Source organism: Phyllobates terribilis, unplaced genomic scaffold (assembly GCF_046119375.1).
Source record: "Phyllobates terribilis strain yellow unplaced genomic scaffold, ASM4611937v1 Scaffold_594__1_contigs__length_1004882, whole genome shotgun sequence".
Taxonomy (NCBI): domain Eukaryota; kingdom Metazoa; phylum Chordata; class Amphibia; order Anura; family Dendrobatidae; genus Phyllobates; species Phyllobates terribilis.
The window spans coordinates 849,774-865,076 of record NW_027363354.1 but is presented as its reverse complement, the minus strand read 5'-3'; the positions used below and the strand labels follow the sequence as shown (position 1 = coordinate 865,076).

Here is a 15,303-nt window from a genome sequence, read left to right as displayed (position 1 = left end):
TTCCAAACATCCAGACTGATCGGCAGCGGAGCTTTTGGGTGAGATTTCTGCTGGTATAATCCATATTTCTCAGGTTCCCTATGACAATGCTTCTGCCTCTGTGCTCTGCCATTCAGTGTTATCATAGGGAAATGATCGGAGTCCACATCACTGTTCTAATTCTCACTATTCAGGTCATTTATATACAGCTGAGCAAACTGATCTATAACAAATCAGACTGTAAGGGCCTGTGCACACATTGCAAATTTTTTGCATTTTTGCTGTGTTTTTTCTGCTCAGAATTGTCACAAAACCTGAGGAATTTCATGTTGCCAGCAAAGTGATGGAGATTCCTGAAATCTTATGCACACGATGCTTATTTTTCCTTGCAGATTTGCAGCACATCTGCATCATGTCATTTCTTTCAGTATTTTTTCTGCAGATTTCACACATAATAATAAGTGGGGAAAAATCTGCAACAAAAACGCAGGTAAAAACAGGACAAAACGCACCTCTTTTTTGCATAGTTTTTCCTGCCTAGGGATGCAGATTTGGTGGAAAACTTTCTGCTCCAAATACTTCATATGGACACATACCCTTAAGGAAAGAGATTAAAATAATAGATTCCATTCCCCTGTCCTAGCCCCTCACCTGTTCTTATGCTGCACCTCCACCAGGGCTTCCTTCTCCTCCTCAGCGGACTTTGTTTTTTTTCGGGGCGGCTCCATTATGGAGCTGATAAGAGAGATTGGCTGCACACGGTCACGTGAGGATTGACACGATACTGACGTCAATGACATCTGCACCCACATCCTCCACCATGACAATGTGAGTCCAATCACTGGCCTCAGCACCAGAAGGGGGCGCCAGAACATCCAAAGACTGGCACAGAGGACGCAGGACTGCAGTGATGGACAGGTGAGAGCCAAGGATAGGTGGGTATAACATGTTTTATTATTTTTTAACTACTTCCATCCCCTCCTTTTATTATGCCATAGGGTATGGGAGGAGCATAACAAATTTCTTCTTACAGCAATTGGAGGAATTTCAATTTGCACTAAATGTCACTTGGACAGAATCGTATCTATTGACCAAATATAGAGAATCTGGCCAAGAAGAATTTGGGTAGATTCTCTCCCATGTCTCTAATGCGACATGGGTGAGGCCTCAGACAGACATGGCATTGTGCAGATCGCCCATAGTTGATCTAAGTGCTATTTTATTAATTTCTTGAAATGAATATCCAGTGACGGCCAGATTTCAAGAATTGGTACAGAAGATCATGTAATGACTTCTATAGATGGACTATTAATAAGGATTCATTATAACCCATAGATTCTCCTTTTCTCCAGGGCCGTATACTTAGTGCAGCATAAAGACTCACACCAGATCTTTGCAATGAAGAAAATGGCCAAGCAGAACCTGGATACTCCAAGAAAAGTGGAATTGGCCTTTCTGGAGAGGGACATCTTAACATTCGCTGATTGTCCCTTTGTGGTCTCCATGCTCTGCTCCTTTCCAACTAAATCTCACCTGTGTATGGTTATGGAGTATGTAGAAGGTAGGACATGTACATTATATTATATTCAATCCATGTCTGCTTACATCTTATCACCGCTCATATAATTAGGATTTGTCCAAGTGGTTGGCTACATCCCCTCAGAGAATTTACTATAGGTTATATATTACCAAGATACCTGGAAATTCATTGATCTGTGTGCACGGGTGCTATGGTGCCCATGAGTCGGACGGGTCCCGCGCCACTTTGCTTTGTTTCCCATCCCTGTTCCTATCATCAAAATTTCAGCATAGCCACATCCTCAGAATGCGAATATGGCTGAACAGAATGGTGGATCAAGAAGCCAAAAGCTCCCTGATCCACCATTCAGCCTGTGGTGAGTCTGAGACTCTGTGCACTGAAGGTGAAAAGTCGCAATAGCATCACGCCTGTAGTGTGGCGACTCAGTACTCACACTGCACTGACCAGAATGCCTGGGGAATGGGGTGAGATGAGTAGTGCTTTTTATGTTAGTATTTGTAGGGGCCATAATACTAAATGGGTGTCTGGCAGTAGCCAATCATACTGTTTGGGGCACTGGTGGGGGTCATCATGCTGATTTCAGGGGGGCATAATACTGAGTGGTGGGGCTGGAGGGAGCCATAATAATGAGTTGGGGGGCTAGTGGGGACAATTATACTGAGTGGTGGCGACCATAATACTGAATAGGGGGCTGAAGGTAGCCAATCATACTAATTGGAGCATTGATGGGGGCCATCATACTGATTTGGAAGATGGGGGGGGGGGGGGCATGATACTGATTGGAGGCTTGGTGAGGGCCATAATACTGAGAGTTGGTGGGTGCCATAAAACTGAGTAATGGGGCTGGAGGGGGCCATAATACTGAGTGGTGGGGCCATTATACTGATTGGATGGATGGTTAGGGCCATAATACTAAGTGGTGGGGCTCGTGGAGGCCATGATACTGATTGGAGGGCTGGTGAGGCCCATAATACTGATTGGTGGGGCTGGTGGGGGCCATGATACTGATTAGATGGCTGGTGAGGGCCATAATACTGAGTGGTGGGGCTGGTGAGGTCCATAATAATGAGTGATGGGGCTGATGGAGGGCCATAATACTGAGTAGTGAGGCTTGTGTCAGCCATAATACTGAGTGGTGGGGCTGCTGGGAGTCATAATATTGAGTTAAGCGGCTCGTGGGAACAACTATACTGATTTGTATAAGTGGTGGGGCTGGAGGCGGCCATGATACTGAATGGAGGGCGGGTGAGGCCCATAATACTGATTGGTGGGGCTGGTGGGGGCCATGATACTGATTAGATGGCTGGTGAGGGCCATAATATGAAATAGTGAGGCTGGTAGGTGCCATAATACTGAGTGATGGGGCTGGTGGGGGGCATAATACTGAGTGGGGGACTGGTGAGGGCCATAATACTGAATTGGGGGCTGTGGGAGACATAATACTGTGCGAGAGGCTATGGGAGACTGTGAATTCTCCTATATTGAGTTGCTGACTGTGAATGCCCCTAAACTGAGTGGGGTCCTCATACTGAGTGGTGTGCTGTGGGAGTCCTTATTCTGTGTGGGGATCCTCATTCTGTGTTGTCCAAATTATGTGTGAGGGGCCACTCATATTGAGTGGGACATGTATTTATGTAATTAGTTAAGGACCACATTTTACCACTACTTTTGTCTAATATTATGTGCACTATCCTTTACATCTGTATATATTCTCTCCTGCCAAATATATCTGCTGACTTCTCATTATTCGTCACAGGGATCTGATTTATAAACCCCTCACCTGTCATATTTCCTTTTTTTCTATAGGTGGAAACTGTCAGACCCTTCTAAACACCAGGGGTCATTTATCTGTCCCCTTGACCCGCTTGTACTTTGCAGAAGTGGTTGTAGCTGTGGAATACTTGCACAGCTGTGGTGTGGTGCACAGAGACCTGAAACCGGAGAAGTAAGTGCCCCTGTAGTATAATAAGGAGGGAAAGTTATTATTTATTATCATATAGTCTGTAAGGCTAAAATCATCTTTTTTTTCGCAGCCTCCTGATAACATCTGCTGGACACATTAAAGTTACCGATTTTGGGCTTTCAAAAGTTGGTATCATGATACCAAAAACCAACATCTACAAGCAATTAACAGAGGACATCACCAGAGAGTTCCGGGACCATGAGGTCAGCATCACTTACAGAAACCCAGCTTGTTCTTTACAAATCTCATCACACTATTGCTTCTTCTCTACGTTCTTCATTCCTAGAGAACTTTTCCACTGATATTTTATCTTCTGTCATTGTGTTTTTATGGTGAGAACTTGTCATATTAATGGCATCATCAATCTCATCTCTTTCTTCTATTGGTTTCCAGGTCTGTGGCACCCCATATTATGTAGCCCCAGAGGTCATCCTGAAAAAAGGCTATGGGAGACCTGTTGATTGGTGGTCAATGGGGATCATACTACATCAATTTCTTGTGGGATTGGTTCCATTTTATGGAAATTCCCCAACTGAGATTTATGAAAATGTTGTCACAGGTAAGTAGAATAATCCGATTATAGCTTTGATTGGTTACATTTGTTTACTTATTTCCTTTGCTTTGTCGTACAGTCCAATAAAGAGGTTTCATTTTCTGTCTTTTTCTATATAACAGGAGGCGTAATTTGGGATTGTAATCCCGTTCCTCCCTTTGTTGCTCAGAACCTCATCACTAAACTGCTCAGAAAAATTCCTGCACAAAGACTTGGGACAGGTAACAGATAATTATTACACCAAGGACATATCGCTCAAGTCCATGAGACTCAGCACTTCTCTATCAGCTCATCCATTTTTAGTTCGCCATAATATGACTTTCAGTATATTTCCTTCATGTTTGCTCAGTTATGTCATTAGTTCAGATTAAGTTAAACAGTTCAGATATGGAGCAGTCTCTGACAATATCCGCAATACTTTTGTTTTGTCTTCTACAGCAGGAGCATTTGAGATCAAAGGTCATCCATTCCTGAGTGATGTAGACTTTGACAACCTTTTAAGTCAGAAGCCTGAGTACGTTCCTCAGCTTTTGTCAGACGTAGACATAAGCTCCCCTATCAGTAAGTAGAAGGAGACGTCATCTAGACAAAGCAGCTATTTGTCTCGTCTACCATAATTTGAGACAATTGGCTCCCATTAATATTACGGATAAATGGTGACTGTGCTAAACTAACAATCTCTAATAATACTTCTTTACTTATCTCTGGTAGATCACTCTGATATAAACAAACATCTCGTCTCAGAGGATGAGGAGGACAATGAGAGCTTTAACTTCCAGAATTTTACATCTTCTTCTGAAAAGCTTTCTAAAGTAAGTATGAGAACAATTAATCTAAAATATGTAAAAAAAGACCTGTAAAAGTAAAAAAAAAGTATTTAATATCTTCTTGTTGTCCACATTTAGCTCTGTACCACCGCTACTAGGAGGATGAACAATGAGGATCCCAAGTCCCCTCCAGAGTGTACCCCGGCATCCAGCACAAGCATCTCAGAAATGTGAGTAGATTCTAAGGTCATTACTGGGAGCTTCATACTAATATATATGCACAAACCCAAATATAGGACATAAATACCATAACAACAAATACAGCATGCATCACCCGTGATTAGCAGTCATTGTGCTTTTAGCTTCAGAAACCTCTGGTGGTGACAGCCCATAATTGCAGCCAGTCATGCACTTTTAGTGATGTCCACACTGTAGGAGAGATGTAGTACTACATGCCAGCCATTCTTGGTAGTGGTTTTTCGCTCTGCTTTATAGAAGGTAGTTTTGAGTAGGAAACCTTCCCTACCATAACTCTTATATATCCTAATAGGCCTTATTGTTGATGTTAATCTAGTGAGACAACCCCTTCTATACCGAATTTACTTGTAATTTACACGTTTATTTTCTTCCAAACAGGCAGAAAGAATCTTTTCCTGTGTCTATTAGAGATGATGCTATTACCAGCTTGCCACCCTCGTCCCCATTGTCAGGTATGTACATGTCTACAGCACAAAAAATGAGAATGTTGATGTCAAGGCTCAAATACTTTCATATGGTATTTTTGTTAGTGGTCTTCTATGTTATACATGTTTCATGGATCCCAATTATGTTGCCCATAGGCCCATACTGTATCTCTATTTGCCTAATTTTGTAAAGTTTTTCCAGATTACCAGATGTATAGGGGACAGGAGTAGAACAATTCTACTATATACAGGAAAGATACAAAGCAGATCCTGTAAGAATATATTGTTAATGAGGGCTTTTTTTTACTTTCTGATTAGAAACTCCAGCTGACGTCGAAAGAAAATCTTCGATATATCTGAGTATAGAGCAAGAAATCTCAGAAAATGAAGAAAAGGGGGAAAAGAGAGGAGGTAAGTGTGAGAGTCAGCTCCATGTTGTGTGATGTCATTCAGTGAGAATAATTCATGTGGAGCAGTTGTTATTAGGGATGGGCAGACCCGTGGATGTTCGGGTCCATCAGGCTCAAGAATGTTACCCTAACGTGATCCCGAACCCGAACGGGATGTGGTGAATATTCATGGGACTTTAATAGCGGGCACACAGACAGCTGAGCGCAGCAGGAGCCGCGCTGCGGCTACCACGTGCAAACTATTAGGGAAAATGAGTGGTCACTGCTCCCCACGCACGCAGTGAATATTCCGGCACAGAGGGGAACACAGCGCTGGAGGAGAGAGGAGGTGAGTATGATTGTTTATTTTTTTATGAGCAGCGTGATAGGGATCAGGGGGTGCCAAGCATACCAGGATGAGGGGGCCATACATACAGGGATGAAGGGGGCCATGCATATAAGGATGAGGGGGGCGATGCATACAAGGATGAGGGGGCCATGCATATAAGTGATGAGGGGGGCAATGCATACAAGGATGAGAGGGACTATACATACAGGGATGAGGCATGAGGGGGGGCCATACATACAGGGATGAAGGGGGGCCATACATACCGGGATGAGGGGGTCCATACATACAGGGATGAAGTATGAGGGGGGCCATACATACAGGGCTGAAGAGTGCCATACATACCAGGAAGAGGAATGAAGGTACCATACATACCAGGAAGAGGGTTGAAGGTGCCATACATACCAGGATTGGTGTGCGGGGGCGCCATACATAACAGGATGAAGGGTGCCATACATACCAGGAAGAGGGATGAGGGGGCCATGCATACCAGGATGGGGGATTGGGGTGCCATGCATACCAGAATGGTGGATTAGGGTGCCATTGCATATCAGGATGGGGATGAGGGCCACATATAACAGGAAGGAGGGGGCCATATATACCAGGATGGGGGATATTAACAGAAGTGGGGTACATTACCCCTATAACAGTGTCAGCAGCAGACCCCCTCCAGCTTAACAGGGCATCATGACAACATTTTTTGCTTACATTTTTTTTCTATTTTGCTCCTCTAAAACTTAGGTGCGTCTTATAGTCCGAAAAATACGGTATTCACCAGCCGGTGCCTATGCATAGTTAGAAATTTGTCAGTGAGATATATAATTTAGTGCAGTGTGTGTGTGTAGCTTACTGTACATGTATTTAGATAATAATTTAAAAAATAAAATAAAAAAATGCCCACATGAGGGAAAGCAGACAGCTCGGGACTGGTGTTATTATTCTGGGAAGAGGCCAATGTCCATGAAGCTTCCCAGGCTATTAATATCAGCTCACGGCTGTCTGCATAGCCTTCACTGATTATTAAAAGGGGGGGCACCCCCAAAAATGACGTGGGGTCCCCTTTATACTGCGCCGGCCAATCACAGGCATACCAATACTTGGCATGGCTGTGATGGGGCCTGAAGTGCCCACACCAGAAAAGTTTGTTGATTGGCTGTGCTGCATCCTTTCAACAAGCTTTGTTCGGACTGTTGAACCCGAACAGTAACACAGACCTCCGGGAGACACTAGATGTCCAGTACAGACCGTCACATATATGATGGCTAACAATGATCCCTGACCTCTTTATGAATAAGATTCCTCTGCCGTTCAGCCACAGTGACCGCACAGTGGTATCAAGTAATAAGTCGTCCCTTTACTTACATTATGGACACAAAGCAGATCCTATAAGAATATATTGTTAATGAGGGCTTTTTTTTACTTTCTGATTAGAAATTCCAGCTGACGTGGAAAGAAAATCTTCAATATATCTGAGTATAGAGCAAGAAATCTCAGAAAATGAAGAAAAGAGGGAAAAGAGACGAGGTAAGCGTGAGAGTCAGCTCCATGTTGTGTGATGTCATTCAGTGAGAATAATTCATGTGGAGCAGTTGTTATTAGGGATGTGCAGACCCGTGGATGTTCGGGGAACACAGCGCTGGAGGAGAGAGGAGGTGAGTATGATTGTTTATTTTTTTTATGAGCAGCGTGACAGGGAACAGGGGGTGCCAAGCATACCAGGATGAGGGGGCCATACATACAGGGATGAAGGGGGCCATGCATATAAGGATGAGGGGGGGCGATGCATACAAGGATGAGGGGGCCATGCATATAAGTGATGAGGAGGCAATGCATACAAGGATGAGGGGGGCTATACATACAGGGATGAGGCATGAGGGGGGCCATACATACAGGGATGTGGCATGAGGGGGGCCATACATACAGGGATGAAAGGGGCCATATATACTGGGATGAGGGGGTCCATACATACAGGGATGAAGGATGAGGGGGACCATACATACAGGGATGCAAGAGGAATGAAGGTACCATACATACCAGGAAGAGGGATGAAGGTGCCATACATACCTGGATGGGTGTGCGGGGGAGCCATACATAACAGGATGAAGGGTGCCATACATACCAGGAAGAGGGATAAGGGGGCCATGCATACCAGGATGGGGGATTGGGGAGCCATGCATACCAGGATGGTGGATTGGGGTGCCATTGCATATCAGGATGGGGATGAGGGCCACATATAACAGGAAGGAGGGGGCCATATATACCAGGATGGGGGATATTAACGGAAGTAGGGTACATTACACATTGTCAGAAGCAGACCCCCTCCCCCTTAACAGGGCATCATGACAACATTTTTTGCTTACATTTTTTTTCTATTTTACTCTTCTAAAACCTAGGTGCGTCTTATAGTCCGAAAAATACGGTATTCACCAGCCGGTGCCTGTGCATAGTTAGAAATTTGTCAGTGAGATATATAATTTAGTGCAGTATGTGTGTGTAGCTTACTGTACATGTATTTAGATAATAATTAAAAAAATAAAATAAAAAAATGCCCAGATGAGGGAAAGCAGACAGCTCGGGTCTGGTGTTATTATTCTGGGAAGAGGCCAATGTCCATGAAGCTTCCCAGGCTATTAATATCAGCTCACGGCTGTCTGCATAGCCTTCACTGATTATTAAAGGGAGGTGCACCCCCAAAAATGACATGGGGTCCCCTTTATACTGCGCCGGCCAATCACAGGCATACCAATACTTGGCATGGCTGTGATGGGGCCTGAAGTGCCCACACCAGAAAAGTTTGTTGATTGGCTGTGCTGCATCCTTTCAACAAGCTTTGTTCGGACTGCTGAACCAAAACAGTAACACAGACTTCCGGGAGACACTAGATGTCCAGTACGGACCATCACATATATGATGGCTAACAATGATCCCTGACCTCTTTATGAATAAGATTCCTCTGTCGTTCAGCCACAGTGACCGCACAGTAGTATCAAGTAATAAGTCGTCCCTTTACTTACATTATAGACACAAAGCAGATCTTATAAGAATATATTGTTACTGTTTTTTTTTTCTACTTTCTGATCAGAAATTCCAGCTCTCGAGAAAAGAAAATCTTCGCTGTATTTGCTTAGAGAGCAACAAAACTCAGAAAATAAAGAAAAGAGGCAAAAGAGACGAGGTAAGTGTGAGAATCAGCTCCTTTACTTACATTATAAATACAAAGCAGATCCTATAAGAATATATTGTTACTGAGGGTTTTTTTTACTTTCTGATCAGAATTTCCAGCTCAGAAAGAAAGGAAATCTGAAAAAAATCTGAGTACACAGGAACAAAACTCAGAAAATGAAGAAAAGAGAGGAAGGAGACGAGGTAAGTGTGAGAATCAGCTCTATGTTGTGTGATGTCAGTGAGAATAATTCATGTGGAGCAGATGTCATCTGTCAGTGATGGGATTGTCACATGTATGATGGCTGACAATGATCCCTGACCTCTGTATGATAAGATTCCTCTGCCGTTTGGCCGCAGTGTCCACGCAGTGGTATCATGTAATACGGAGTCCCATTACTTACATTATATTTATTTCTCTTCTCATAGGTTCCCTCCTCCGCCGGATCTTATCATCCTGCCGGCGTGGATTGTCCAGGGCTGCTCGGATATGTGCATGTTGTCACTGTTCCCCCAGCATCATCTAAAAGACTGAAAACCTCCGCATCTAGCGCCCAGAAATGCAGCAGATCCACCATCACTGCTGAACCTGTATAGAAGGACCTTCACCAGCTTCCTGTGGCCTTCTCACTGGAACATCTTTACCCGGATATGTTTTGCCTCTATCATCAGGCTCCGCGGTATTCATACTACTCGCCTGACTTGGCTTTTACTGATCACCTGGTATCTGACCCCAGCTGTGTTCATGACTATGATTTCATCTATTAATAATATTCATGGTTTTGTTCATGTCTTAACCTTCTATCCTATTATTAATAATAAAAAAATTAAAATAAAAGCTGTTACTGTTGCTCTGATTTTTTTTCATCTTGAGTTCACAACTAATTGTAACTCACTAATTGTGCTTCTTAACACTAACTGCATTTGTCATTATTCTGAATGCAGCAGCCAGGCTCATATTTCTGTCCAGCAGTTACACCGGCGCCTCCACAGTACCAGTCATTGCACTCTCCCACAAAGCTCTCCACAGTGCTGCACTGTTCTACAACTCCTCCCATATGTCAGTCTACTACCATATCTCCACTCCAATGAGCAAAGACTAATATCCTCCATAATCAGGACCTCCCACTCTCACGTCCATGACTTTTTCTGTGCTGCACCAGTTCTCAGGAGTGCATCAGGTTCATTCCTACTGTCTATGGATTTAAGTGTTCACTAAAAACAGATAATTTTTAGCAAGACTATCAAGTCATGTCACTAATCTAAGTTTTGCCCCCAGCACTTAATATCTGTACATATGTACAGATATTGGCTGGTGACCTGTTCATTTAGTCCAGGGCCGGCTCCAGGTTTTTCTGGGCCCCGGGCGAAAGAGTCTCAGTGGGCCCCTTTAACACATACCACGATTCATGATGCAGAGACATGGCGGAGAAATATATATATATATATATTAGTACAATGCAAAGATTTCACTTCTTACATTACATGAGTGATATCTATTATAAATTCCACAATAGCTCAGAAACCGGTGAATCGCTCCACACAGAATAGTGGCCCCCATATAAGGCTCCATACGGAATACTGGCCCCCATATAAGGCCCCATACAGAATACTGGCCCCCATATAAGGCCCCATACGGAATACTGACCCCCATATAAGGCTCCATGCGGAATACTGACCCCCATATAAGGCTCCATGCGGAATACTGACCCCCATATAAGGCTCCAGGCGGAATACTGGCCCCCATATAAGGCTCCATGCGGAATACTGACCCCCATATAAGGCTCCATGCGGAATACTGACCCCCATATAAGGCCCCATACGGAATACTGGCCCCCATATAAGGCTCCATGCGGAATACTGACCCCCATATAAGGCTCCATGCGGAATACTGACCCCCATATAAGGCTCCATGCGGAATACTGGCCCCCATATAAGGCTCCATGCGGAATACTGACCCCCATATAAGGCTCCATGCGGAATACTGACCCCCATATAAGGCTCCATGCGGAATACTGGCCCCCATATAAGGCTCCATGCGGAATACTGACCCCCATATAAGGCTCCATGCGGAATACTGGCCCCCATATAAGGCTCCATGCGGAATACTGGCTTCCATATAAGGCTCCATACGGAATACTGGCCCCCATATAAGGCTCCATACAGAATACTGGCCCCCATATAACGCTCCATACAGGATACTGGTCCCCTTATAAAACTCCATACAGGATACTGGCCCCCATATAACGCTCCATACAGGATACCGGTCCCCTTATAACGCTCCATACAGGATACTGGCCCCCATATAATGCTGCATGCAGGCTGTTACCCCCCACATAATGCCCCATACAGGTTGCCCCCCCTTATAATGCTCCATGCAGGCTGTTCCCCCCCACATAATGCCCCATACAGCCCCCCCCTTTTAATGCTCCATGCAGGCTGTTACCCCCCCACATAATGCCCCATACAGGCTGCCCCCCCCTTTATAATGCCCCATGCAGGCTGTTCCCCACCTTATAATGCCCCATGCAGGCTGTCACCCCTCCTCTTTATAATGCCCCATGCAGGATGTCCCCCCCCTCTTTATAATGCCCCATGCAGGCTGTTCCCCACCTTATAATGCCCCATGCAGGCTGTCACCACTCCTCTTTATAATGCCCCCTGCAGGAATCCCCCCCCTCTTTATAATGCCCCATGCAGGCTGTCACCCCTCCTCTTTATAATGCCCCATGCAGGAATCCCCCCCCCCCTCTTTATAATGCCCCATGCCTCCATACATAAAAAAAAAAAATCAAATACTCACCTCCCTTCTCACCTGCTGCCGCTGCTCGGGTCCGGACTCCAGCGTTGTCGGCGTCTTCCCGCTCAGCGCTCCCTGTGACGGCTCAGGGGAGGGCGCGGTGTAAAGGTGTCACTGCGCCCTCTGACCTGAGACGTCACAGGGAGCGCAGAGCAGGAAGACAGCGGATCTGCGGAGGCACGGGGAGAGGTAAGTATCCAGCTGCCGGGGCCCTGAGCAAGCGGCGGAGAAGGGCGGGCGCTGACACCGCTCTCCTCCGCCCATAGCCCAGCGGGGTGCGTGACCGCCAGTGGGCCCCTCTGCCTGCTCAGGGCCCCGGCATTTGCCCGGGTGCGCCGGGTGCTGACGCCGGCCCTGATTTAGTCTTAACTCCTCGAAGATAGGTGCTCCCTAAAACCACATCTGTTTAGGGCGGCCTATCACGCTCCTTAATCAAAGTCCTTTTATATATTTATAGCCCATTCATTATTTCTCCAAACATAAGTCACTTCACCGCACCCAAAACCCCTACAAATCCTGGCTGGTGACAGCTCCTGCAGCCTTTATCTCTCCCTCATCCCCTCAAGATGGCGGACCATCATTGTAAATAAGCCCCTGCACTTTGTGTCCCCCCACCTCATTATAGATTGTAAGCTCTTACCAGCAGGGTCCTCATTAGTTTTGCTGTAATTATTGTATTATCTTTAGCTATGTTACTTATGACTGTTGTATATGGACCTGAATTGTAAAGCGCTGAGGAATATGTTGGCGCTATATGAATAAAGATTATTATTATTATTAAAGCAAAACAACAACATGCTTCATACCGCCAAATCTTCCTTAACTCCTTAGTGACCAAGCCAATTTTGACCTTAATGACCTGCCCAAATTTTTGAAGTTTGACCAATGTCAATTTATGTGGTAATAACTCTTTAACGCTTCAACGGATCCCACTGATTTTGAGACTGTTTTTTTCATGACATATTGTACTTCATAATAGTGGTAACATTTTTTCAATATGACTTTCATTTATTTGTGAAAATATCGGAAATTTGGCGAAAATTTTTAAAATTTCACAATTTTCAACCTTTTAGTTCTTACGCCCTTAAATCAGAGTGTCATGTCGCACAAAATAGTTAATAAATAACATTTCCCACATGCTTACTATACATCTGCGTCCTCTTTGAAACATCGTTTTTTCTGTTAGGAAGTTATAAGGGTCAAGATTTGACCAGTGATTTCTCATTTTTACAACAAAATTTACTAAATATTTTTTTTAGGGACCACATCACATTTGAATTGACTTTGGGGGGCATATATGACACAAAATATCCAAAAGGGATACTATTCTAAAAATTGCACCCCTTAATTCCTCAAAACCACATTCAAGAAGTTTATTAACCTTTCAGGTGCTTCACAGGAACTAAAGCAATGGCAAGGAAAAAATAAACATTTTTTCCACAAAAATTTTACTTTAGCCCCATTTTTTTTATTTTCACAAGGGTAACAGGAGAAATGGACACCAAAAATTGTTGTGTAATTGGTCCTGAGTATGCCAATACCCTATATGTGGGATAAAACTACTGATTGGGCGCACGGCAGGGTTCGGAAGGGAAGGAGCATAATGTCTTTTTGAATGCAAAAATAGCTGGAATCGAGAGCAGACGCCATGTCGTTTGGAGAGCCCCATATGTGCCTAAACAGTGAAAACCCCTACAAGTGACACGATTTTGGAAACTAGACCTCTCAAGGAATGCATGTAGATGCCTGGTGAGCACCTTGAACGCCCAGGTGCTTCACAAAAGTTTATAACGCAGAGCCGTGAAAATAAAAAAAAATCTATTTTTTACCACAAAAATATACTTTTAGCCCCAAATTTTTTTCCCACAAGGGTAATGGGAGAAAATGGACCCAAAAATTTGTTGTACAATTGCTCCTGAGTACGCCGATATCCCATATGTAGGGGAAAACTATTGTTTGGGCACATGGCAGGGTTCGGAAAGGAAGGAGTGACGTTTTGGAAAGCAGACTTTGATGGAATGGTCTGCGGGTGTCATGTCGCGTTTGGAGAGCCCCTGATGTGCCTAAGCAGTGGAAATCCCCCCTCAAGTTACCCCATTTTGAAAACTACCCCCCTCAAGGATTTTATCCAGGGTTATGTATAGTGAGCATTTGTAAACCACAGGTACTACACATAATTTGTTAACATTAGGTCGTCATATTGAAAATTGTCATTTATTTCACAAAAATGACGTTTTAGCCCCAAATTGATTATTTTCACAATGGACAATAGGTTAAAAAATAACGCGATGATCAAAAACTTCTATTTGGGCACATGGCAGGACTAGGAAAGGAAAGAGAGCTATTGGTCTGGAATATATTGTGAAGGCCATGTCGCATTTGGAAAGCCCCTGACATGCGAAAACAGCAGAAGCCACCACAAGGGACCCAATTTTGGAAACTAGTCCCCTCAAGGAATTTATCTAGGGATGTATTGAGTATTTTTAACTTACAGGTGATTCACAAAACTTTATAACTTCCAGACGTGAGAACAAAAAATTATTTTTTTATACTAAAATACTGTTTTAGCACCAAATTTATAATTTACACAAGTGGTAATAGGAGAAAATGGACCCCATAATCTGTTATGCAATTTTTACCGATCACAGTGATACCCCATATGTGGTTGTACACTAATGTTTGAGCACACAGCAGGGGTTGGATAGGAAGGAGCGCTACTTGGCTTTTAGAACACAGATTTCGTTTTAATACAGTAGTGTTCAAAACAATAGCAGTGTGTCCAAAAACATGAGTTAAGCACAAAATCTTTCTACTAGTTTTTATTTCCAGCATTGGGAACATTACACACTGTTTTCTAATTCAAAACATGAAGAGAAATGTATATAATTTTTAACTACTTTACAGAAAATAACAAAAAAAGGAGGCCAAGTACTTAAGCTACGTAGTTGGGAGAGGCGAAATTAAGCCACAGGTCAATAAGAACGAGGCAATTCAGAACTGGCTGCAACCGCTCTCCAAGAAGCAGGTGAGAGCGTTTCTTGGAATCGTGGGATATTACCGGCGGTTTATCCCAAATTTTTCTATGATTGCCGCACCACTGACGGACCTTCTGAAAGGCACA

General features: G+C 44.0%; 1 long non-coding RNA gene across 1 annotated transcript; it reads left to right on the top strand.

Annotated features, from left to right (window-relative positions):
• The first annotated feature begins 5,451 nt into the window (after window positions 1-5,451).
• On the top strand, window positions 5,452-7,737 carry LOC141233431 (uncharacterized). The gene is made up of 3 exons (XR_012299524.1): window positions 5,452-5,512; window positions 5,804-5,896; window positions 7,652-7,737. It is a non-coding gene; the product is annotated as an uncharacterized lncRNA (long non-coding RNA).
• Window positions 7,738-15,303: the final 7,566 nt, after the last annotated feature.